Source organism: Neoarius graeffei, chromosome 24 (assembly GCF_027579695.1).
Source record: "Neoarius graeffei isolate fNeoGra1 chromosome 24, fNeoGra1.pri, whole genome shotgun sequence".
NCBI classification, from domain to species: Eukaryota; Metazoa; Chordata; class Actinopteri; order Siluriformes; family Ariidae; genus Neoarius; species Neoarius graeffei.
In genome coordinates, this window is record NC_083592.1 from 39,684,252 (window position 1) to 39,708,850 (window position 24,599).

General features: G+C 41.7%; 1 protein-coding gene across 1 annotated transcript in view; it reads left to right on the top strand.

Annotated features, from left to right (window-relative positions):
• Window positions 1-24,599, top strand: part of gc (GC vitamin D binding protein) — a 110,141-nt gene that overhangs the window by 45,078 nt on the left and 40,464 nt on the right.

The window sequence follows — 24,599 nt, forward strand, 5'->3', positions numbered from 1 at the left end:
AGCAGTTTCACAGATAAAGTAAATTAACAATTTACAGCTATATTAGGCTCCATTTATGCTTTGGAAAGGAACGGTTTCAAATACAATACAATACTCAAGTTCTTGAGAGAAGTTTACAGCAAGGGTATGATTTCAGCTGAATCTATACAAATCAACTGTGTGTGTGTGTGTGTGTGTGTGTGTGTGTGTGTGTGTGTGTGTGTGTGTGTGTGTGAGAGAGAGTGTGAATGAGTGAGTGAGAGAGAGGGAGGAAGGTTTCTAAGGTGAGTGTGGGACTGAGTGAGGTGGTGTGTGTGTGTGTCTGATTCTAAGGTGAGTGTAAGATTTCTGTGTGAGAGAGTGACTATGAAATGAGGTGTGTGTGTGTGTGTTCTGAGCTAGGTGTATTTCTGTGAAATGAGACAGTGAGAGGGGGAGCGAAACACAGTGTTGACACTCTTGTTGTGAATACAAACTATGACAAGAAAGATGTGTGATTATTGTCCAATATGAACCAAAAGTCTAGTTTTGAACATCAAAGACAGAGAGAGAGAGAGAGAGAGATGCATTTTCTGTAGCAGGGGCGAAATTTCCAGCGCCCCAAAACCATTAAATTCGGTGATGCTGATTGGCCAAATATTTATGATTTTTCCCGAGCAACCATACACGATTGGCTATTCCGCTGCACTTCTGGGGCGCTTTGCCAAGCGCCCAAGAAGAGAAATGATACGCGTCTGTCGGTGGAAATTCACCATTGAATGAGAGTCAGTTGGTGGAAATGTTGTTTAAATAATTCAGATCGCATGTAGGCACACAGTATTAAGTAAAACTGACATTGATAATAAAATTTGTAAAAATATATATCGATATATTTTATATTTTTTCCCCTCCACATCTGGGAGGGCGGCGCCCGAGCGCCCCCTATGAGCCAGCCGCCACTGGTTATAACAACAGTATAATAAAATAAACAGGTCATTTATTTTCTCTACTAATGTAACACACCTAGGGGTAAACTCATCTCCCTTCAGAATGAATTTCTCATGATCAGATCCTTTCATATCCTTTGTAGCAACAGGCTAACTACAAACTAGCATCATAGTATAATATCATATAATAGTATTATTATTTATAATTGAACAAGTTATAATATCAGTGAGTGTTTATTTAGGTTATTTGTGCACTGATGCTACAAAGGTGCAAAAATATTCATCCCAATAAACTTTTCCACATTTTTAGTGTTACAATCTGAGATTGAAATGGACTTTAGGCAATCAAGAAGTCACGGGTAACGTGATGCTACCACCACCATGCAGTCATGGAAAAAAAGAATGTGGACCCTCTTTCAGTTCTATTTGCTTATTTATCAGGGCCTTAATAACAATCGTGTGGTCCTCACCAACTAAAATAAATAAACCAATAACCACAGGTGACCAAAAAAAAAAAAAAAAACCCCACAATGGATTTTAAAATGTAGTCTTTTTTTTTTGTCAAAAAGCAAAAAAATCGTGGACAGATGGCCTCATATTAATCTCAAGAATATTCTGGTATAAAGTGAAATTCATCATTTTCTCAATGACTGCAAGTCTTCCAGGCCCTGTGGCTGCAAAGCAAGCCCAAATCATCACCTCTGTACCACCATGCTTGACAGTTGTTATGAGGTGTTTGTGGTGATTCGTTGTGTTTGGTTTTTGCCAAACATGGTGTTGTGCATGATGAACAAACATCTGCACACTGGGCTCATCAGTCCAAAGGATATTGTTGTTTGTTCACATGCAATTTTGCAAGGCTAAGTATTGCTCCATACGCTTTTTGAAGAAAAAGGCATTTTACTAACTACCCATCCATGAAAGCCAGACTTATTCTGCCTTTTCATGTCTTGGTGCTATCAACAGCAATATCTCAAGAATGACTTGAGGGGATTTTTTTAAAATGTGGTACAAATGTTCAAAGGAACTCAAAGATGAAATTTTGGTGGTCAATGATTAACATCAGTGTGATCTCGTACATCCCATTCTCGTGAACACAATATTTCAAGAAAGCATTGAGGGAATTTCTTTGAATTTGGTAGAAACTTTCTGTTGGACTTAATGATGATCTGATTAGATTTTGATGGTCAAGTTCAAGGTCAGTGTGAGCTCATGTATATCCCATTCTTGTAAAAGCAGTGGCTCAAAAATGCCTTGAGGAAATTTCTTCAAATGTGGCACAAATGTTCAGTTGGACTCAAAGATGAACTGATGAGATTTTGGTGGTCAAAGGTCAAGGTCACTGACCTCATGTACATGATATCTCAAGAATGCTTTGAGGAATTTTCTTTTAATTTGGTAGAAACTTTCAATTGGACTCAAAGATGAGATTTTGGTGGTCAAAGATCAAGATGACCTCATGTTCTTGTAAACATATCAGGAACACCTTGAGGGAATTTGGAACTGAACTGATTCATGGAGGCATACATTACAGGTGTCTTGCTCAAGGGTACTTCAGCCAGTCCTGCTGGTCGAGGGAACTGAACCAGCAACCATTTGGTCCCAAAGCTGCTTCTCTAACCATTAGGCCATGGCTTCTGTTGTGCAACCACAGAGCAGTAATTCTAGTTTTGATTGTGCTGCCATGAATATAAAAATTTAATGTGCTTACAGAGCCCTGTAGATCTCATGATCTAGCTCTTGGGGTTTTATTTATATCTCTGAGCATTTAAATGGGCTGACCTTGGACTGAATTTGCTGGGATCCCCACTTCTGGGAAGATTGGCAACTATCTTGAAGACTCTCCATTTGTAAAAATTATTTTCATTGTACAATGGTGAATTCCAAACTGTTTGGAGTCTTATATCCTTTCCCAGATAGTTGAAGAGCAACAATAGCTTCTCTGAGGCCATGGCTGAGGTCCTTTATTCTTAACATGATGTAGACACGCACCTGCATTCTTTAGAACACCAAACTACCAAAACTTTTGCTTATATAGAAGTAATATCAATAAATAATCTTGTGCATTTCATTAGTAACACCTGACTGCTAATTACTCTCTTAATAATTGTAGAAATGCTAAGGGTGCACTTATTTTTTCCCCCACCTGGTTTCTGAATTTTGGTTTACTTTTTGGGGAAAAATACTACATATTGAAATCTATGTTGTTGTTGTTGTTGAGGTTATTTGTTTGTTTAAAGAAGTTGGTGAGGACCACACAATTGTTATTTGGGCACTAATAAATAAAAACATGGAATCGAATGAGGTTGTACTTTCTTTTTCCCCTAACTGTATGTCATTGTGAGGATTGTGTTCTAAGGGTGATCACCAAAGGTGGCATGGTGGTGTAGTGGTTAGCACTGTCACCTCCCAGCAAGAAGGTTCTGGGTTTGAGCCCAGTGGCTGATGGGGTCCTTTCTGTGTGGAGTTTGCAGGTTCTCCCCGTGTCTGCATGGGTTTCCTCCAGGTGCTCCGGTTTCCCCCACAGTCCAAAGACATGCAAGTTAGGCTAATTGGTAGCTCTAAATTGACCGTAGGTGTGAATGGTTGTTTGTCTCTATGTGTCAGCCCTGTGATGACCTGGTGACTTGTCCAGGGTGTACCCTGCCTCTTACCTGTAGTCAGCTGGGATAGGCTCCAGCTTGCCTGTGACCCTGCACAGGCTAAGTGGTTATGGGTGATCACCAATGCTGAATTTTTGTCAGAGATAGTGCTTTATGGCAAAGTCAAAATAGTACATTTTTGTTTCATCAGACCAGATGAAATTATTCCGCTTTTGCTGAGTCTTCAGCATGTCTTTTGTTAAAAACCAAACTGGAGTTCATTTGCTTTATGACTCTTCCATATAACCCAGCTTTGTGTTATGCATGGCCTATGAGCTGTGAATATCTTTACTTCCTTATCTTAGATTACTTTGATGGCTCCTTGGTCTTCGTGATGCCATTTGTTTAGATATGTTCTCTGACAGGCGGCACGGTGGTGTAGTGGTTAGCGCTGTCGCCTCACAGCAAGAAGGTCCTGGGTTTGAGCCCCGGGGCCAGCGAGGGCCTTTCTGTGCGGAGTTTGCATGTTCTCCCCGTGTCCGCGTGGGTTTCCTCCGGGTGCTCCGGTTTCCCCCACAGTCCAAAGACATGCAGGTTAGGTTAACTGGTGACTCTAAATTGACTGTAGGTGTGAGTGTGAATGGTTGCCTGTGTCTATGTGTCAGCCCTGTGATGACCTGGCGACTTGTCCAGGGTGTACCCCGCCTTTCACCCGTAGTCAGCTGGGATAGGCTCCAGCTTGCCTGCGACCCTGTAGAAGAATAAAGCGGCCAGAGATAATGAGATGAGATGTTCTCTGACAAACTGTGGGGTCTTCCAGGAACAGGTGTATTTATACTGAGAGCATGTGACCCATTAAATGCCCACAGATGGACTCCATTCAGTGATCTAATCCCAATTAAGTTCATTTCAGTTCCAGGTTGTAGTGCACCAAAATGTGGAACAGTTAGGGGATGAATATTTATGCAAGGCTCTGTATTAATTAGCATGAAAATTATAATGCTGCCAGGTCTACTAATCTAAATAACTGGGTTGTTCTCCTGCTCACAGTTCAATTTTTTCATAATCCCTTGTAGCCCAGTGTACAATAATATTTTTGCTACATAGGGGTTCGATGTCTGCATCCAAACGGGTATTACACACAGTTTGCCTCCACAGAAAAATAATTAATGAAGAGCTGAAGTTGCCACCTGAGACTAAAATAAATATAAAAGGAGGCATATTTTGTATTGTAGCTAAATGTACATGCACTGGCCACTTTAATAGGAACTTGTTCTGGATTCTAAGATTCCTGTTCTTGGCTGCAGGAGTGGAACCCAATGTGGTTTTCTTCTGTTGCATGCTGAGATGCTTTTCTGCTCACCACGGTTGTAAGGAGTTCTTATGAGTTGCTATATCCTTCGTGGCAGCTCGAACCAATCTGGCCATTTTGTTCTGACTTCTCTTATCAACAAGATGTTTCCATCCACAGAACTGTCACTCATTCTGTGTAAACTCTAGACTGCTTTGTGTGAAAACCACAGGGGATCAGCAGTTTCTGAAATACTCAAACCAGTCCATCTGGCACCAACACCCATGCCACAGTGAAAATCACAGAGATCACAATTTTTCCCATTCTGATGTTTGAAGTGAACATTAACCGAAGCTCTTGATTTGTATCTGCATGATTTTATGCATTGTGCTGCTGTCAAGGGATCGGCTCATTAGATAACAGCATAAAACAGCAGGTGGATGGGTGTTCCTAATAAAGTGGCTGGTGAGTGTACATAATGTATATCATGTAAAATCAAATATACATTTGATCAGTAATCTCATAAATTATATTATGACATTTTTGACAGGCTGTGCACTGTTTGCTTTCAGAAGTTCAAAAGAAAGACAATAAAAAATGACAAAATTACTGCATTTAATGATAAAGTTGACAAGGTGGGCATGCAATAATCAAATAATATTGGCTGGCGTTGAGTGGTCTATCAGAAATATTCCATTCAGCAAGCATGATATTGAATGAGTTGAAGACGAGTAGCTGAATGGAATATATCTGATATACCACTAAAAATAGCCAGCCAATTATATTATTATTATACATACACATTCCTTTCGGTTGTTCAACTTGTCTTTCTCTTTCAAAATCTTCCATATTTCACAAAGCAAACCTGGTGGCCATGTCTGTTTACAAATTGTCACAGTCGCTCGCTAGCGCGGAAGTTTTACATGTAATACGTATTTTATGGCATTTTCAATTCACTGTGATAGTTTACTGCGGGCGAACAAAGAAATGCTTCTGTGCATGCGCAGCAGAAAACTTTCTCATTGAATATTCGCATCAGCTCCGATGTGTGACGTCATGTCTTGCCAACCATGCAATGTTGTAAACCATATTCAATGCTCATTCTCCATTGGGTAGAGTGACGTAATACACATAGGATAGGCGATATGCTAACAATATTGCATGCTATCGAACCAATGAATTAAACCCGCTAGAAGGGAATAGAACATGTGTTTTTATTCCATCGAAAAATTGTCCTGTATGTATAATAATACAGTATATGAATCCACTTATCCACTAGCAATACAACACTACCTATGACTGGACAGAATCTGACAAATCATGGTAATCCATCATCACAGCATGTTAATGTTAGTACCAAGACATAGACATCAAGGTCCTTTAGTGGTGGCTTCATAGCATCTTCGACATAGCAGTAGTCATGTCTCATCTCACTATCTCTAGCCGCTTTATCCTGTTCTACAGGGTCGCAGGCAAGCTGGAGCCTATCCCAGCTGACTATGGGCGAAAGGCGGGGTACACCCTGGACAAGTCACCAGGTCATCACAGGGCTGACACATAGACACAGACAACCATTCACACTCACATTCACACCTACGGTCAATTTAGAGTCACCAGTTAACCTAACCTGCATGTCTTTGGACTGTGGGGGAAACCGGAGCACTCGGAGGAAACCCACGTGGACACGGGGAGAACATGCAAACTCCGCACAGAAAGGCCCTCGCCGGCCCCGGGGCTCAAACCCAGGACCTTCTTGCTGTGAGGCGACAGCGCTAACCACTACACCACCGTGCCGCCAGTAGTCATGTCAAAACAGAAAAAAGTAGCATATATTAGGTTAACACAATGGATAAATGTCATAAAAGTGGTGTTGGGTTGTGTGAAATATATATCCTACAACCCAGGATACAGCATAGTCGACAAACATGGCCACTGAGAACTAAAACACCCAAACGCTTTCACATTTTCATTCCCAGATGACTGACTACACACACCTGGACCCAATCATATCAGTCACAGTATATAAGGACTCAGGTCACTCACTCCGTGTGAAGTATACGAAGTGTTTCATAGCTTTACCAAAGCATTGCCAAACCTTGTTTCTTGTCAGGCTTCTTATGTGGTTTATGATTTTTGTTCTGGTTTATGCTTTGCTGAATTCCTGTTTATTCATTTCCTGAATTCTGCCTGTTCACTGTTTCCAGGGCTCGACATTAACTTTTAAACCCACAGTGGAGGTTAATTACTACTTGCCCCCCATTTTGCGAGTACTACTTTTTTTTAGGAAAACCAGTTGTGAATTATAACATAAAATGAAGATCACACATTGAGTTGAAGTTTGGTTATTGATTAAGTTTATTATTAAGTTTGGTTATTGGTTACTTTTTACTTGTAATGGAAAATAACAATTTTATCCAAAATGTTTTTTCCTGCCTTAGTCGATTTATTTCCATTTCACATGCATGCAGTTGTTGTAAAGTTCAGTATGTTTGTGTAGAACTCTCTCAGACTGTAGGTTCATTACTCGATAATGTAGAAATCATAAAATAGAAATCTATAACAAAGTTTGTATGAAGAAAACAATAGGGTGCCAAGACTTTTGAACAGTACTGCATTTGAGAATATACATATATTCTCATATATACATACATATACATATATATATATATATATATATATATATATATATATATATATATATATTTTTTTTTTAATATCATCCACCTCTAGGTTTAAAGAAAAAAAAAACCCACGCTGTGTCATGACAGACAGGATAATGTTTGAGTTTAAAATTATTGTTTAGTGTGTAGGTTGTGGGTGTTTTCTACAGACCTGGCAACCTGTAACTGAATCAGTGCAGCCAGTCTGTCATGATGCATCACGGGATTTTTTTATTTTTTTATTTTTATTTTAAACCTAGAGGTGGATGATCTCATCTCCTCTAGCCGCTTTATCCTGTTCTACAGGGTCGCAGGCAAGCTGGAGCCTATCCCAGCTGACTACGGGCGAAAGGCAGGGTACACCCTGGACAAGTCGCCAGGTCATCACAGGGCTGACACATAGACACAGACAACCATTCACACTCACATTCACACCTACGGTCAATGAGGTGGATGATCTCATCTCATCTCATTATCTGTAGCCGCTTTATCCTTTTCTACAGGGTCGCAGGCAAGCTGGAGTCTATCCCAGCTGACTACGGGCGAAAGGCGGGGTACACCCTGGACAAGTCGCCAGGTCATCACAGGGCTGACACATAGACACAGACAACCATTCACACTCACATTCACACCTACGGTCAATTTAGAGTCACCAGTTAACCTAACCTGCATGTCTTTGGACTGTGGAGGAAACCCACGCGGACATGGGGAGAACATGCAAACTCCACACAGAAAGGCCCTCGCCGGCCACGGGGCTCGAACCCAGGACCTTCTTGCTGTGAGGCGACAGCGCTAACCACTACACCACCGTGCCGCCCAAGGTGGATGATATGTCCAAAAAAAAAAGATATATAAATATTTTGCACAGGACTGTGTTCCTCTGATAACAGAAACAAAGCTCCAGCTCTCTCTGCTCTTAATCTGTTCTGTTCTTTCGGGATTTTATCGCACATGTCGCTCTTTGAGTATTTATGCCCGAGTTGTTCAAAACCAATCTGGGTTGTCTGTGTCAAATAAGGAAGTGTCTTCACCTGTAAAAAAATCAAACACTTTCATGAAGGTGCTAACTCGAATGCTAGCAGAAAAAAAAAATAAAACGAGATTCTTAAGCAAACTCTTCCATCCTCACTTCTGACTTTCTGTTTTTGTAAAATACATTTTAAATACAATCGTGAATTTCTCTGGAGTTTTCAGGCTCTCCTCGTATTCTTTAACCGTTCATTTCCCCGTTGTTCTTGAAGCATTTGCTTTTATTTGTTAACATTTTTCTTGATAGTGGGGAGACGGTAATGCCTTTTATCTATTTCTCTGTTCGAACAAGCAAAAACAGCGCAAAAATTAACCATATTGAAGACAGATTAAGCCTTGCTTGCATGAAAGACGGTGTCTGTCTGACCCCAGCTGTAATTCTTACGTGATGCATGACATCATGCACAAGGGGTCTATAAACAGTACACATACCATACGACAAGAGCAGGGGTATATAAAATAACTTGCAAAGCAGTAAATAAAACCGAGACTAAGAAAACAGCCAAGACATGATGGCGGATACGTAGCGAGGGACGCTTTTAGGTGCTGAAATAAAATATTAAAAAGACTAATTTTTGTGGTGCTAGTTTGTAATATATGCTCATTCCAACTTGCCCAGTTGGGCATGTCGGGGACATATCCCACTTGCCCGAATGCATGTTTCAATTGCCACAGGCAAGCAGGCAGTCCTTAATGTCAAGCCCCGGTTTCTGATTTTCTGCTTCCTGATTTGGATTTCTCTGGCAGCTTGATTAAAAAAGCAGAGTTTTTCTTGCACTTGTGTCCACACCTGTTTCCTGACATTACTGAATAAATTTGTTGAAGAAGCATATAATGTGAATAATACAATGTCTAACATCACCACAGCTGAAAATATCCTGCCATTCCAGCAGAAATCACAGCTGGCTCTATACAGTTAGTGCTTGTTTATTCAACACCTGCAATTGCTGGGTTTCAGTCACGTGACTTTTCTTAGCGGTTTTATCAGAAGTGAAATAGCTGGTGGTCTAAACGGCTGACATAGTGCAAACAACTTGTGATAACTTATCAGAGTATGCTCGTAATCTAGAAGCCACTGCTCGCTTTAGATATATTCAGAAGATCGCTATGTGCAATGGAATCGATCCCTACAGTCTGGGAAAGAAGGATTTGTCATACGATCTGGAAAACGACCTTTCAGTCGAGTTCCCCGACATCTCGAACTATCTGGTGTTGCAGACGTCCTTCTACACCGCAAAACAGATGAAAGCGTGGAAGAGTATGGAGGCTTACAACTTTTTTGTATGTGGCTGGGTAAAGGACCTCGCTGCCAAATGAATCCTGTATTGTTTTTGCCCGTGTAAGTATGTAGGGTTTTTTAAGCTTTTCATTTGCGTCTTTACAATGAAGCGCTGCAAGTTGAAGTGTAAACAAACAACAGTTGGCTTGATCCTCACTTGTGTTGGCTCTTATCTCTCAGGTAACTCATTCACAAAGATCATCAGAAACCCCTTTAAAGACCTGGATCTTAGTTAAACAAGAAGGAGACATGATCACGGTGCATTGTAACTGTATGGCTGGGGAAGAATTTTGTCGCGACCTTCATGCATATGGACTTTGTGAGGAGTAAACAGAGAAGCAGCCGGGGAATTTAGCGCTTCGTGAAGAAACTTTTATCAAAAGTTTCTGAAGAAACTTTTATCAGTTTCACGGTTTGATCGATTCGAACAACCTAAAACAACGCAAGCGTAAGGCATTTTTCATGCAAGCAATGCACCGTCTCGGTAAAAACACTGTCAACTGAGCTTTGTTAGACCATCAGGTAAAGTTTTGAATAACTAATGAGGTGGATGTGACGTCACGTGAAACCCAGCAATAGCAGGTAGGGTAATGTTTGGTAGTAACACTGCTGCAGAGAACTGAGTTTGACTCGGCTTTTTATTTTAGTCCTGGTGTGTGTGTGTGTGTGTGTGTGTGTGTGTGTGTGTGTGCATTCAATAGGCATATCTAATTACCATTAGTGTTATTAGTGTACACTGCAGTACATTATTACAGTTAACTGAAAATGTACTTAACCTTTTGAGTTGTTTGTCAGTTCCTAATTTGTGACTTGTTTATTGTTGCTATGCAACATGATGTGGAATGAAATGAGTGATATCTACGCAACGTTATAAAACAATTACCTCTCACTTCTGCATTCAGTTGTCATCCCTGCTGATTTTAAACATTTTGCTTGCCTGCCTGCAGATCTAAGGAAGCCCCACCAAAATTATGCGAAGCTGAAAATACAGCAATTCTGTTTTGTACCATATTACAATCAAGGCAAGGCAAGGCAAGTTTATTTATATAGCGCATTTCATACACAGTGGCAGTTCAATGTGCTTTACAGAGGTAAAGGCAAAACAGTAAACAATAAAAAATAAAATTACATAAAATAAAGGGGGAAGAAGAGAGAAAAATAAAAATAATATGAAAATTAAGCAATAGTAGAAATAAAGTAATAAAATGAAGTAAAAGTTCAGTAAAAAACAGCGGAATAAAATGGAATAAAAGTTAAGTAAAATTTAAAACATGCAAAGACTGTAAAAGTTAAGTAAAGTTTAAAACATGTAAAGATGATATTTACTGTATCAGTTAGCAGAAAGCATGTGAGAACAGCTTGGTCTTTAATCTAGATTTGAAGCTGCCAACAGCAGGAGCATTTTTGATGTCCTCTGGGAGTTGGTTCCATAGCTGTACTGCATAGTAGCTAAAAGCTGCTTCACCACACTTTGTTTTAACAACAGGTTTTACCAGTAACTTTTGCTGCTGCGATCTGGTAGATCTGATTGGGTTAGGCCGCTGCAACATATCAGAGAGGTAATTGGGCCCTTAGAGATTTGTACACCAGCAACAATGCTTTAAAGTCAATTCTGTAGCTTACTGGAAGCCAGTGAAGGGACCTTAGAATTGGAGTAATGTGCTCTGTTCTTTTTGTTCGTGTGAGAACCCTAGCCGCTGCATTTTGAACCAGCTGAAGTCGTTTGATGGTCTTTTTTGGCAGGCATGTGAAAAGGCCATTGCAGTAATCAACCCTAGTAGAGATGAAGGCATGTATAAGTTTTTCCATATCATTTTTTGATATAGGTCCTCTTAGTTTGGAAATGTTTTTTAGGTGATAAAATGCCAATTTAGTAATTGCTTTCATATGACTGTCAAAGTTTAGCTCGCTGTCAATGAAAACACCAAGATCTCACCTCATTATCTATAGCCGCTTTATCCTGTTCTACAGGGTCGCAAGCAAGCTGGAGCCTATCCCAGCTGACTACGGGCGAAAGGCGGGTTACACCCTGGACAAGTCGCCAGGTCATCACAGGGCTGACACATAGACACAGACAACCATTCACACCTACGGTCAATTTAGGCCAAGTTTACATTAGACCGTATCTGTCTCGTTTTCTTCGCGGATGCACTGTCCGTTTACATTAAACCGCCTGGAAACGCCGGGAAACGGGAATCTGCCAGCGTCCATGTATTCAATCCAGATCGTGTCAGCTCCGGTGCTGTGTAAACATTGAGAATACGGGGATACGCTGTGCTGAGCTCTAGCTGGCGTCGTCGTTGGACAACGTCACTGTGACATCCACCTTCCTGATTCGCTGGCGTTGGTCATGTGACGCGACTGCTGAAAAACGGCGCAGACTTCCGCCTTGTATCACCTTTCAATAAAGAGTATAAAAGTATGAAAATACTGCCCATTGTGTAGTTATGATTGTCTTTAGGCTTGCCATCCTTCCATTTGCAAGTGGTAAGTGATATGCGCTGGGATCACACACACAGCGGCTCAGTCCCGAATCACTGCTTGTGCACTACACTTGCGCGCTCTGTGAGCTGCGCAGGGCCGGAGTGCGCACCCTCCAGAGGGCACTCGCTGTTCAGGGCGGAGTGATTTGGAGCGCAGGATGCCTGCGGAGCCGAGCGTATCCGTGTATTGGTGTTGCTGTGTGCACGCAAATCGTGTATTGGTGTTGCTGTGTGCACACTAATCATTTTAAAAACGTTAATCTGATGATACGGTCTAATGTAAACCCCACCTTAGAGTCACCAGTTAACCTAACCTGCATGTCTTTGGGGGAAACCAGAGCACCTGGAAGAAACCCACGCAGACAACATGCAAGCTCTGCACAGAAAGGCCCTCACCGGCCACAGGGCTCGAACCCGGACCTTCTTGCTGTGAGGCGACAGCACTAACCACTACACCACCATGCCGCCCTGAAAACACCAAGATTTTTAACCATATCTTTTGTTTTAATCCCCTTTGTGTCAAGAATAGTGGTAATCCTGAGTCTTTCATCTTTTTTCCCAAATAGAATTACTTCTGTTTTATCTGTGTTCAGCTGAAGAAAATTTTGTGACATCCAGTTGTTGATTTGGTCAATACACTGGTAGAGACATTCAAGGGGGGGCATAATCATTAGGTGATAGAGCAAAGTAAATTTGGGTGTCATCTGCATAGTAGTGATACATAATTGAGTTGTTCTTGATAATTTGTCCAAGTGGGAGCATATAAAGGTTGAATAGTAATGGTCCAATCATGAAGTTCTTTATCAAAGTTTGCTTTTATAAAACAGAATATGAGAATCCTTTCTGCACTAACATGTGCACTAGTAGCATTTCTGTACTATTAGTATGAGGAGACAAAGTGAAGTCCTCTGAAACTTCAGCATCCAGATGTTTAATGTGGATGACTCTCTCCAAGGAGGTTGTTATAGTAACATATGCCCTATCCTCCCTTTTTCAAAAGTCCGCAAGCAAGTCCTTTATCTCCCTGACATTCAGCAAAATATTATCCAGACATTACTGTGTTTGTCATTCTACATCCTACAAGTAGGCCCATTTGTCATCATTCGTGATACAGTAGGTGATAGTTAGTGAATTTGACTGTAGTGTTGCACTTATGCTGTACATGGAGCTTGGGCCTGAAAGACAGAAGATCTTCAATGGGACATGTATATTGATGATGGGAGTGCTTGAGGTGTGGCTGCAAACTCCCATCACCTACAGCCTATGTGTGAGGAAGTTATGGATCCGTCCATAAGAATCCAAGGAACCTTAAGCTCTCTAAGAGCCTAGGAAAAAAAAAAAGGAACACCTCTTGTCTTAGTTTTGGCTGCAAACCACCCAAATTGATAATTGAGTTTTTTTTCTTTGGCTGATCAGACAAAGTACACCACTACCACTCTTGCCAGAGCAGTTGGGGGTTAGGTGCCTTGCTCAAGGGCACTTCAGCCAGTCCTGCTGGTCCAGGGACTTGAACTAGCAACTTGTTGGTGCCAAAGTTGCTTCTCTAACCATTAGGCCATGGCTTCCTCATTTGTCAAGTCAATGTACAGGACAAGGCAATTGTATTAACCGGGAATCAGTTTTTGTGACAAGCACACTGTGTATGGGATCATATTTTGGTAGGGATGAGGAAAAAGTCTTTGATGAGCTCTTGAAATGAATTAATAGTTATTGGCATGACTGCTTTTAGAAAATAGCTAGTCATTCACATGGAGAGTGATATATCTCTAATTATTCTTTTCACTGTTTGTGGCACAGTGGTGTAATTCAAGGGCGTAAAAACGGTGTTGATATTGGTGGGGACATAATTTGGCCAAGCGCCCCAGTGCGCCATGGTTGTCGCACGAAATGTGGCCTACACTGTACAAATGATTGGTTGTCCATTCCTTTGTGTTATTTTGATTTTTAGCACCAGGTACACTTAGTCTTAGACTTATTATTTTATTATTATTTTTTTTAATTAAACCTTTATTTTACCAGGAAAGAAGACCCATTGAGATTAATAATCTCTTTTACAAGGGCGTCCTGGCCAAGAGGCAGCACAAGTTACAAAATTAAAATTACAATTTACAGAAGTCTAAAGAAAAAAAGAAAAAAATCATTTAAAACAGTTACAAATCAGGGACGCCGTCTCAAGTGCTCTCAGTCTGGAGTTAAAATCGCTCAATGGAATAAGTTCTTTTATTTTTAAGTCCTTTTGCAGCTTGTTCCAGGTGGTAGGGGCAGAGAAACTTAGGCTAACATCTGCATGTATACGGGCAATACATTATCACACAGAGAAAGTGGACATTGAAGTTGCTGTGAATTTCGCTGTAGTGGATGGCCTACCCAAAATACAACAACACAATCAATCAAAATTATGTGCTGCTGCTTCATTTTCACACAACTTTTACTATTTTCACACATTTGAAACATCATGTGCTTCCTTTTGAGTTACTGCAATTTCAGAATCTGGAAGTAATGTAGGTGTATGGGTGGTAGAAGTGTGAAGAGTTTTGGTAGTTGTAGTGCATTTTGCAAAAATGTTTATTCATTAAGTTGAAAGGGTTAAGTGACAATTGTTTCACATTTTTACATTTTCACATTTTATTGCAGAGGTTACATACATACGCATATACACATGCATATATACATATGCATATACATGCAAACAATGAGCAAGAAAAAAGTAAATATAAGTAAACATTTAGCATTACCTACAAACATTTATTAGTGTGTGTGTGTGTGTGTGAGAGAGAGAGAGAGAGAGAGAGAGAGAGAGAGAGAGAGATTGCAAACAGAAACTCCTTGCTGTTACAGTAAATATAAGTAAACATTTAGCATTACCTACAAGCATTTATTAGTGTGTGTGTGTGTGTGTGTGTGTGTGTGTGTGAGAGAGAGAGAGAGAGACAGACAGACAGAGAGACAGACATAGAGAGAGAGATTGCAAACAGAAACTCCTTGCTGTTACAGGATCATATGACAAAAATGTGGCCTATTTACTACCCAACTCTTGGACAAAAGAGCCAAATGCATGGCGGCGGCGGTCATTTCTACAGATAAACTGCTGGCATAATTTCTTTAATGTTAAGATCATCCAACCTCTCCTGGTGGATATGACACACAGCAGCATGGTTCAACCGTGCCTGTGTCATAGTTGACCTGAGCCACGTTTTCAGTCTCCTCAGAGCACTGAAACTTCGCTCGGACTCTGATGAAGACACAGGCATGACCAATAACAGCCTTAAAAGGGTTTCTACCTGATCAAATAGGCCCCTGACCTCAGGTCCCATGCTTCTAAAGAGACCGGCTGCATCTGAGATGGACTGTATTTGGTACTTTGTGTGAAACATTGTCAGCTGCACTTTAAGAGTGACACTGTTAAGCTCTGGATACTCACAACAGAACTCACTTCCCCTGTCATCAAGACATTCTCAAGTTCCTGTAAGATTTTCAAATCAGGCTGGCTAAATCTTACTTCAAACTGGGTATCCACACAATCCAACATTTTGTAGTATTCTGCCCTGTACCATTCCTCTGGTGTTTTTGCAACATGATGGCTTGCCCCTCCAGTATAGCCCTTTGGTGGGGTACCTGAATTGGTTCGATCTCAAGGGAGTCAATCATTTCCACTGCTTTATTAAAAATGTCCTGAAACCTTGTCTCACTCCTGTAAACTCTAACAGTGGACCTCACATGACAAACTGCATCCATCATGCCAGAAATTGTCTCAGTTCGCTTTTGTAGGGACTTATTTAGAACTTCCAGGACCTCAAAAATCTCAACTGCCAAAAGAAGGCCAAGCACTGTCTTCCCCTTTTCAAATCTCTCTCTCAGCCCATTGGCCTTTGCCCCTGAGCTTGTGGAATTGTTGGCACCCATCTCCTCTAAACTGGATAATACACTCTCATACTGCGAGAGCACAGCTCTGATTGCAGGCCCCCTCACTGTCCACCTGGTTGGGCAGAGAGGTCTCAGTGATGCCGATGGTCCCTCTGAGGATGCGACTGCTGCAGAAAACATACCTTTAAATTTTCCTGACAGCTTACTTAATGTGCCCAATTCATGGACCCACTGCAAAGCATCCCGAATTAAAGGGCTTGACTGACATGCTGACTGTGTGATTAAATTAACGCAGTGTGCCACACAGTGCATGTAGAGTGCCAATGGCTGCTGCCTCTTCATTTCAGCTTGCACTCCTGAGTGTACACCTGACATATTGGCAGCGCCATCACAGGTTTGTCCCCTTAAACCAGAAATGGGAATGTTCAGCCTTAACAGAACATCCCTGGCCACTCTAGCAATTGCCTCTTCCTGTAGTACCAGTACCTGAGACCTCATATAAACCTATAAAAGCTTCATGTGGTACTAGGTCTTGGTCCACGTATCTGATGCATATAGACTCCTGCTCTACACCAGAGATATCTTGAGTACCATCAATAATGATGGAGTACTGCAAGACAGGTAAAGCTTGTATCGATTTTGCAATATCTCTAACAATGCTATTTCCCAACAACTGCATTATTTCATTTTGCACTAGTGGAGATGTGTAATCACAAGATCGGGTTAGCCAGTCAGAGAGGCGGGCATCCTCTTTGGCTTTGTGTTTCAAATGTTGGTAAAAATTACCTTCATCATCACTGTGTCCATGTAATGCCAAGCCCTGTCTAGCAAGGAATTTTATGGAACCTACAATGCTTTGTAGGCAGTATCTGCCATTTTCTTGCTGTCTTGCTAATGCACTTGAAAGTTGTGCATCTACTGGGGTACCTTCCTGACTACACACAGTGATTGCATGATGGTGAGCTTTGCTATTCTGATGACATTCAAACCTAAGGAGAGCGTTTTTCCAATTAGAGAATCCTCTGGAGGAGAAGGCTAGGTCTGCCTTTTTGGACAGTGCACTCTTATTTATTGTGTATGTTTTTACACAGTGGAAGCAAAGAATTCCCTTTACTGTTTGGCTATAATGAAGCCACGGGTATTGTCTGTACCAATGTTCCTGAAAATGTAGGACCTTATCAGACAGTTTTTGAACAGGAATGGTTTTTGGATGAGGCTGATTTGGCTTGGACTGGATATCCAGGCTGTCTCCTACGCTACTCTGTTCTCCACTGCCATCTCCCTCACTTCTACACTCTCTGATGCTGCCTGGAACAGTTTCCTAAGAAAAAGTCCACACTCAATTAACCAATGGTTTCTTCTTGAAAATATGAAACAGGCAATGTGTATGTTTTTAACGAAAATATTCATAAGACCACATAGCATTGTAGAAGGTCAAGCTTATGCTGATAGCTCACCTGAGACTTACACTGTCCTCTCCCTGAACTACAACCTGGCAGGCTTTCTGTTGTTGCATCCTATTCAAATAACATAATGTCTGTTTTGGCTTTAAATGGCACATGATGCATTGCACAATGTACATGTAATCAGTAAAGGGCACATTTAGTCTACATATAAGTCTACAGTATATGCTTCAATTTACCTGTAATGAAGACTGTTCTACGGGGTTGCTTTGTTGTGGACTACACGGCGTTAAAAGTGTTTACTATGAAAGTTGTTCGATTAAATTGTGATATAGGCCTAACTACGGTGTATACAACTGCTAGATGTTAAGGTGTTTTTGCCTTCTGAGGCAGAAGCTAAACAATTGGAGTCGAGCGCTTGGCAGAAGAAAACGTCACTGTCTGAAGAGGTTCTCTTAGGCTATTTTGTTTTGAATGGCTTACCGTTGACTGGGTAAAATAATGTCTTATGTCCTCCTTACGTTTTCTTTTATTGCCCGACATCACTGCCTGTGTGCTGTTTTGCTGTAGCAGCGAGCTGGATGCTGATTTTACCGCTTGCTACTGCTTACAGCCAATGACAACAAAAAACCATAGCAACGTCAAGGCAACGGGAGGTGGGCCAATCAAAGCTTCATAAAGCTTTTTTACCTGTCCCCACCAATAGTCAGCCGTCTTTGAGAGGTCTGTTCACAACTGAAAATCAGCTGGAAGCGATACCGCGTTTGGTGTTTTTATTCAGCGTTTCCCGCATCGCGGCTTCTCCATTCAAAAATGGTATGGACATTTTAAATTCAGCTGAATATTGGTATGGATGCGTCCATACCGTCCATACGCATTTTTACGCCCATAGTGTAATTTGTCACCTCACAGCAAGAAGGTCCTGGGTTTAAGCCCAGTGGCTGATGAGGGCCTTTCTGTGTGGAGTTTGCATGTTCTTCCTGTGTCTGCGTGGGTTTCCTCTGGGTGCTCTGGTTTCCCCCACAAACATGCAGGTTAGGCTAACTGGTGGCTCTAAATTGAGTGTGAATGGTTGTTTCTCTTGATGTGTCAGCCCTGTGATGACCTGGCAAATTGTCCAGGGTTTACCCTGCCTCTCACCCATAGTCAGCTGGGATAGGCTCCTGCAACCCTGTACAGGATAAGCGGCTACAGATAATGGATGGATGTTTGCTCCATGACTGGTCTTTATCAGTTCCATCCATTTTCCAATGCCTGATGATGCCCTGTAAATGAAATCCTCATCTCATTCTCATCTCATTATCTCATCTCATCTCATTATCTCTAGCCGCTTTATCCTGTTCTACAGGGTCGCAGGCAAGCTGGAGTCTATCCCAGCTGACTACGGGCGAAAGGCGGGGTACACCCTGGACAAGTCGCCAGGTCATCACAGGGCTGACACACAGACACAGATAACCATTCACACTCACATTCACACCTACGGTCAATTTAGAGCCACCAGTTAACCTAATCTGCATGTCTTTGGACTGTGGGGGAAACCGGAGCACCCGGAGGAAACCCACGTGGACACGGGGAGAACATGCAAACTCCGCACAGAAAGGCCCTCGCCGGCCATGGGGCTCGACCCCGGACCTTCTTGCTGTGAGGCGACAGCGCTAATCACTACACCACCGTGCCACCCACTAAATGAAATCCTATTTCATCCATTCTGAAAAGTCATAGAACACCATGGCAATAGCTGTGCATGCATTAAAATAAAGGCAATTTTTTTTTTTTGTCATAGTTGGTTGGGATAGGTTTGGTTAATAACTACTGAAATATTTGGTCCACAAGTATTCTGATATACCCTGTGTATAATCTACTGAAATCCTGAATTGAGGATTAATGAGTGGCTTGATGAGCACAGATTCTTTTCATATGGCTTCAGGGACCCCAGTTTGGTCCTTTACTCAGGTTTCTGTCAGTGTGGAGTTTTGCATTTTTTCCTACGTGTGTGTGAGATTCTTCCAGGTACTGCCACCAAAGGTCTTCCAGAAAGACCTTTGGAAGAACCCCAGTAGTTTGCCACAAAACCAACATGACTGAGACTGAGGATGTGAATATGGGTCTGCATCTTTCACAGCCTTTCGACTGGTCATGTTTCAAATCCTGAAATCTTTCAGGATTTTATTTGTTCGTTTTATTTATTTCTCATCTCACAGCTGCTATAAGCTGCTATCAAGTGTGCTTTCTTTGTTTGTGTATTACTGACTTTGTAACAGACAGGAAATAGCGACTGAGGCTACATGGGAAAATGCATTCAAGACCAGATATCTAAGGCTCACTAATATTTACAGATGATAGCTTTTGCGTTAGTTTCAGACAAAATAATATAATCAGCTGTGCCTGGTACCATTTTAACAGTCTGGAGAAAAACTGCGTAAATGATTATGAACATCAGGAGAGCACTCCAAATAACTATTATTAATTTGAGAGGCTCATGTGCCATCACAGGACTACATTGCAAATTCATTATGAATATAATTATAACTCCATCATCAGAAATGTTTATCGAGATTGAAGGCCTCCACTGCCAATTTTAATCATGGATCAGACTGCAGGATTTTTTTTTTTTTTTGCTTACTGGTTATTAAAACAGCAGCTCTAAAATGAGAACAGTGAAGACCAAATCCCTCATATCCTCCCATTTATATACTATTGATATCTGTTTCTCCACTTATGTTTACATGGGCGGCACGGTGGTGTAGTGGTTAGCGCTGTCGCCTCACAGCAAGAAGGTCCTGGGTTCGAGCCCCGGGGTCGGCGAGGGCCTTTCTGTGTGGAGTTTGCATGTTGTGCCCGCGTGGGTTTCCTCCGGGTGCTCCGGTTTCCCCCACAGTCCAAAGACATGCAGGTTAGGTTAACTGGTGACTCTAAATTGACCGTAGGTGTGAATGTGAGTGTGAATGGTTGTCTGTGTCTACGTGTCAGCCCTGTGATGACCTGGCGACTTGTCCAGGGTGTACCCTGCCTTTCGCCCATAGTCAGCTGGGATAGGCTCCAGCTTGCCTGCGACCCTGTAGAAGGATAAAGTGGCTAGAGGAGATGAGATGTTTACATTTTTATAATGTAACCATATACAGTATCTGTCCATAGAAGTATATTTAACCTTAAAAGTAAAGCTTATTCTGAATTTTAAGAGGAAAATGGACTCAGAAGGAGAAGAAGAAGAAACAAATAGCCTATCAGTTCATTATATTGCATTGTATTGTTGTTGAAGTCCACATATATATATATATATATATATATATATATATATATATATATATATTTATTTTTTGTAGTCCTGGGTATGCCTTTAAACTACAACTGGTGGTGAGTCTGAGGTCTGGGAGGACTTGAGTATTGGGGAACGTGGCGTTAGCCCTTAATCACCATTGCTCCCAGGTCCGCTCTGACCCGGAGTGGTAGCACCTGTCTGGGTTCCAGCTATAGGTTAAATAGTACATCACCAATAAGGCGCTGGCAGCATGGCGCTTTTTGGTGCAATGTGGCAGATGAACCCAACAAGGTTAATGACATACCACCAGATGGCATGCGGAAGAGCCAGTCAAATGGCCAATGGATGGCATCACTCGGTAAGTCAGTTGTCACTGCGGGGCAACTTCCATACCCGTCAGATCTGTAGCACTTTTGTGCACCATTTGGCATCAGGTCTGGAGGTCCAGAAAGACAACAGGATGGGGGCACAACGTCGCTTGTCTTACCTTACTGTGCAAAGTGCTTCATTAGGAGAGGAGCTCTGGTGCAGGCCTCAAGGTCCATCTCTGTTTCTGTGCATCCTAATGAAGCAGTCTTCATCGCTAGCAATGGAGAGCCGATGATGATATATATATATTTTTTTACATTAGAGATTATTTACATGAAAGTATTCTCTATGGAACTAAAAGGAGGGTTGTGCTGGAGCATTAGCTAATAATGTAAGTCAATCAGCTCTAGACTGTGATTTTTAGGACCTGTGATTTCAATTCCAGGTTGTAATGTTACAAAATGTGGAACAGTTAGGGGATGAATGTTTATGCAAGGCACTGTATTAATTAGCATGAAAATTATAACACTGCCAGGTCTACTAATCTAAATAACTGGGTTGTTCTCCTGGGTTGTTCTCCTTCAATTTTTTCATAATCCCTTGTAGCCCAGTGTACAGTAATATTTTTGGTACATAGGTGTTCGATGTCTGCATGCAGATCCAACTGGGTATTACACACAGTTTGCCTCCACAGAAAAATAGCGAATGAAGAGCTGAAGTTGCCGCATGAGACTAAAATGAATATAAAAAGAGGTATATTTTATATTGTAGCTAAATGTACATGCACTGGCCACTTTAATAGGAACTTGTTCTGGATTCTAAGATTCCTGTTCTTGGCTGCAGGAGTGGAACCCATTGTGGTCTTCTGCTGTTGCATGCTGAGATGCTTTTCTACTCACCACGGTTGTAAAGAGTTACTATGAGTTGTGGCATGGTGGTGTAGTGGTTAGCACTGTCGCCTCACAGCAAGAAGGTTCTGGGTTTGAGCCCAGCGGTCGGCGGGGGGCTTTCTGTGTGGAGTTTGCATGTTCTTCCTGTGTCTGCATGGGTTTCCTCCAGGTGCTCTGGTTTCCCCCATAGTCCAAAGATATGCAGTTAGGTTAACGTGGGGCAGCCTTGGGCTGAAGTGCCCTTGAGCAAGGCACCTAACCCCCAACTGCTCCCTGGGTGCTGTAGCGTGGCTGCCCACTGCTCTGAATATGGTTATGTGCTCATTGCTCACTGATGCGTGTGTTCACTGTTTCAGATGGGTTAAATGCAGAGGATGAATTTCACTGTGCTTGAGTGTGCATGTGACAAATAAAGGCTTCTTTATCCTTCCTGGCAGCTCAAACCAATCTGGCCATTTTCCTCTGACCTCTCATCAACAAGTTGTTTCTACCCACAGAACTGTTGCTCACTCATTGTTTTTTTTTTTTTTTCCACCATTCTGTGTAAACTCTAGAGACTGTTGTGTGTGAAAACCCCAGGAGATCAGCAGTTTCTGAAACAATCAAACCAGTCCATCTGGCCCAAACCAACACCCATGTCACAGTGAAAGTCACACTTTGAGATCACAAATTTTCCCATTCTGATGTTTGAAGTGAACATTAACTGAAGCTCGTGATTTGTATCTGCATGATTTGATGCATTGTGCTGCTGACAAGGGATTGGCTAATTAGAGAACTGCATAAAACAGCAGGCATGTGAGTATTCCTAATAAAGTGGCCGGCGAGTCTATGCAGAACAATCTGACCGACCGTTCATTTTGGGTTTATGTTCCATTTGTTACTTGACTTTCCATTTCAAATCATAAAATAAGACAAAAACATCCCTTTTTTTTGCATGATCCAGAAGCATTAAACTTTTTTGTGATAATATAATATTTTATTCATTGGCGGCACGGTGGTGTAGTGGTTTTTTATCTTGTTACATAAGAATCACAGAGAGGGTCAGAAGATAAACACAGATTACAGTAAGAGCAATCACAAAAAGGGAAGTGAGTCACAAAGGGGTTCCAGAGCTCACTGGCTGAAATAGAACCTGTGCAGACCTCAACAGTATCATCAGTTCTTTACAGATCCTGCCTCGATGGGAGGGTGACCAGAAGAAAGCCATTTCTGAGAATGGCCATGTTAGAAAATCTTTTGGAGCTTTTGGAGAAAAAAAATGTTGTCTCATCGAAATAAATTGAGAATAAACTGAGCCAATTTGGGCTAAAGCCAAAGCATAAATCAATAAATAAAACTAAATTTGGTTTGGCATAAACCTAGCACCCAGGTAACACCATCCTTGAGATCAAGCACAATTGAAGTATCATCCTCTAGGATTGCTTTTCATCAGGAAGAACTGGAAAGCTTGTTGCCATTAGCAACAAGGATGGACCCATTTTGTTGAATCTCCTCAATTCCAGTCAGCCAGACATGCACTACTGTTCAAAAGTTTGGGGTCACTTTGAAATGTCCTTATTTTTGAAAGAAAAGCACTGTTCTTTTCAATGAAGATCACTTTAAACTAATCAGAAATACACTCTATACATTGCTAATGTGGTAAATGACTATTCTAGCTGCAAATGTCTGGTTTTTGGTGCAATATCTCCATAGGTGTATAGAGGCCCATTTCCAGCAACTATCACTCCAGTGTTCTAATGGTACAATGTGTTTGCTCATTGCCTCAGAAGGCTAATGGATGATTAGAAAACCCTTGTACAATCATGTTAGCACGGCTGAAAACAGTTTAGCTCTTTAGAGAAGCTATAAAACTGACCTTCCTTTGAGCAGATTGAGTTTCTGGAGCATCATATTTGTGGGGTCGATTAAATGCTCAAAATGGCCAGAAAAATGTCTTGACTATATTTTCTATTCATTTTACAACTCATCTCGTCTCATTATCTCTAGCCGCTTTATCCTGTTCTACAGGGTCGCAGGCAAGCTGGAGCCTATCCCAGCTGACTACGGGCGAAAGGCGGGGTACACCCTGGACAAGTCGCCAGGTCATCACAGGGCTGACACATAGACACAGACAACCATTCACACTCACATTCACACCTACGGTCAATTTAGAGTCGCCAGTTAACCTAACCTGCATGTCTTTGGACTGTGGGGGAAACCGGAGCACCCGGAGGAAACCCATGCAAACACGGGGAGAACATGCAAACTCCACACAGAAAGGCCCTCGTCGGCCACGGGGCTCGAACCCGGACCTTCTTGCTGTGAGGCGACAGTGCTAACCACTACACCACCGTGCCGCCTCATTTTACAACTTATGGTGGTAAATAAAAGTGTGACTTTTCATGGAAAACACAAAATTGTCTGGGTGACCCCAAACTTTTGAACGGTAGTGTATGCATTCAGGGGAAATAAATGTTCTAACAGGACAACGAGCCAAAGCACAGGGCAAAAACTACAAATGAACTCCTTGGGGAAAACAGAAGACTTGTGTCAAAGCTCACACTTAAATCTAATTGAAAATTAGTGTCATGACCTGAAAATTGCTGTTCACCAACATCTGATTTACACTGAGGAATAGAAACAAAAAATCAAAATGTACAAAGCTC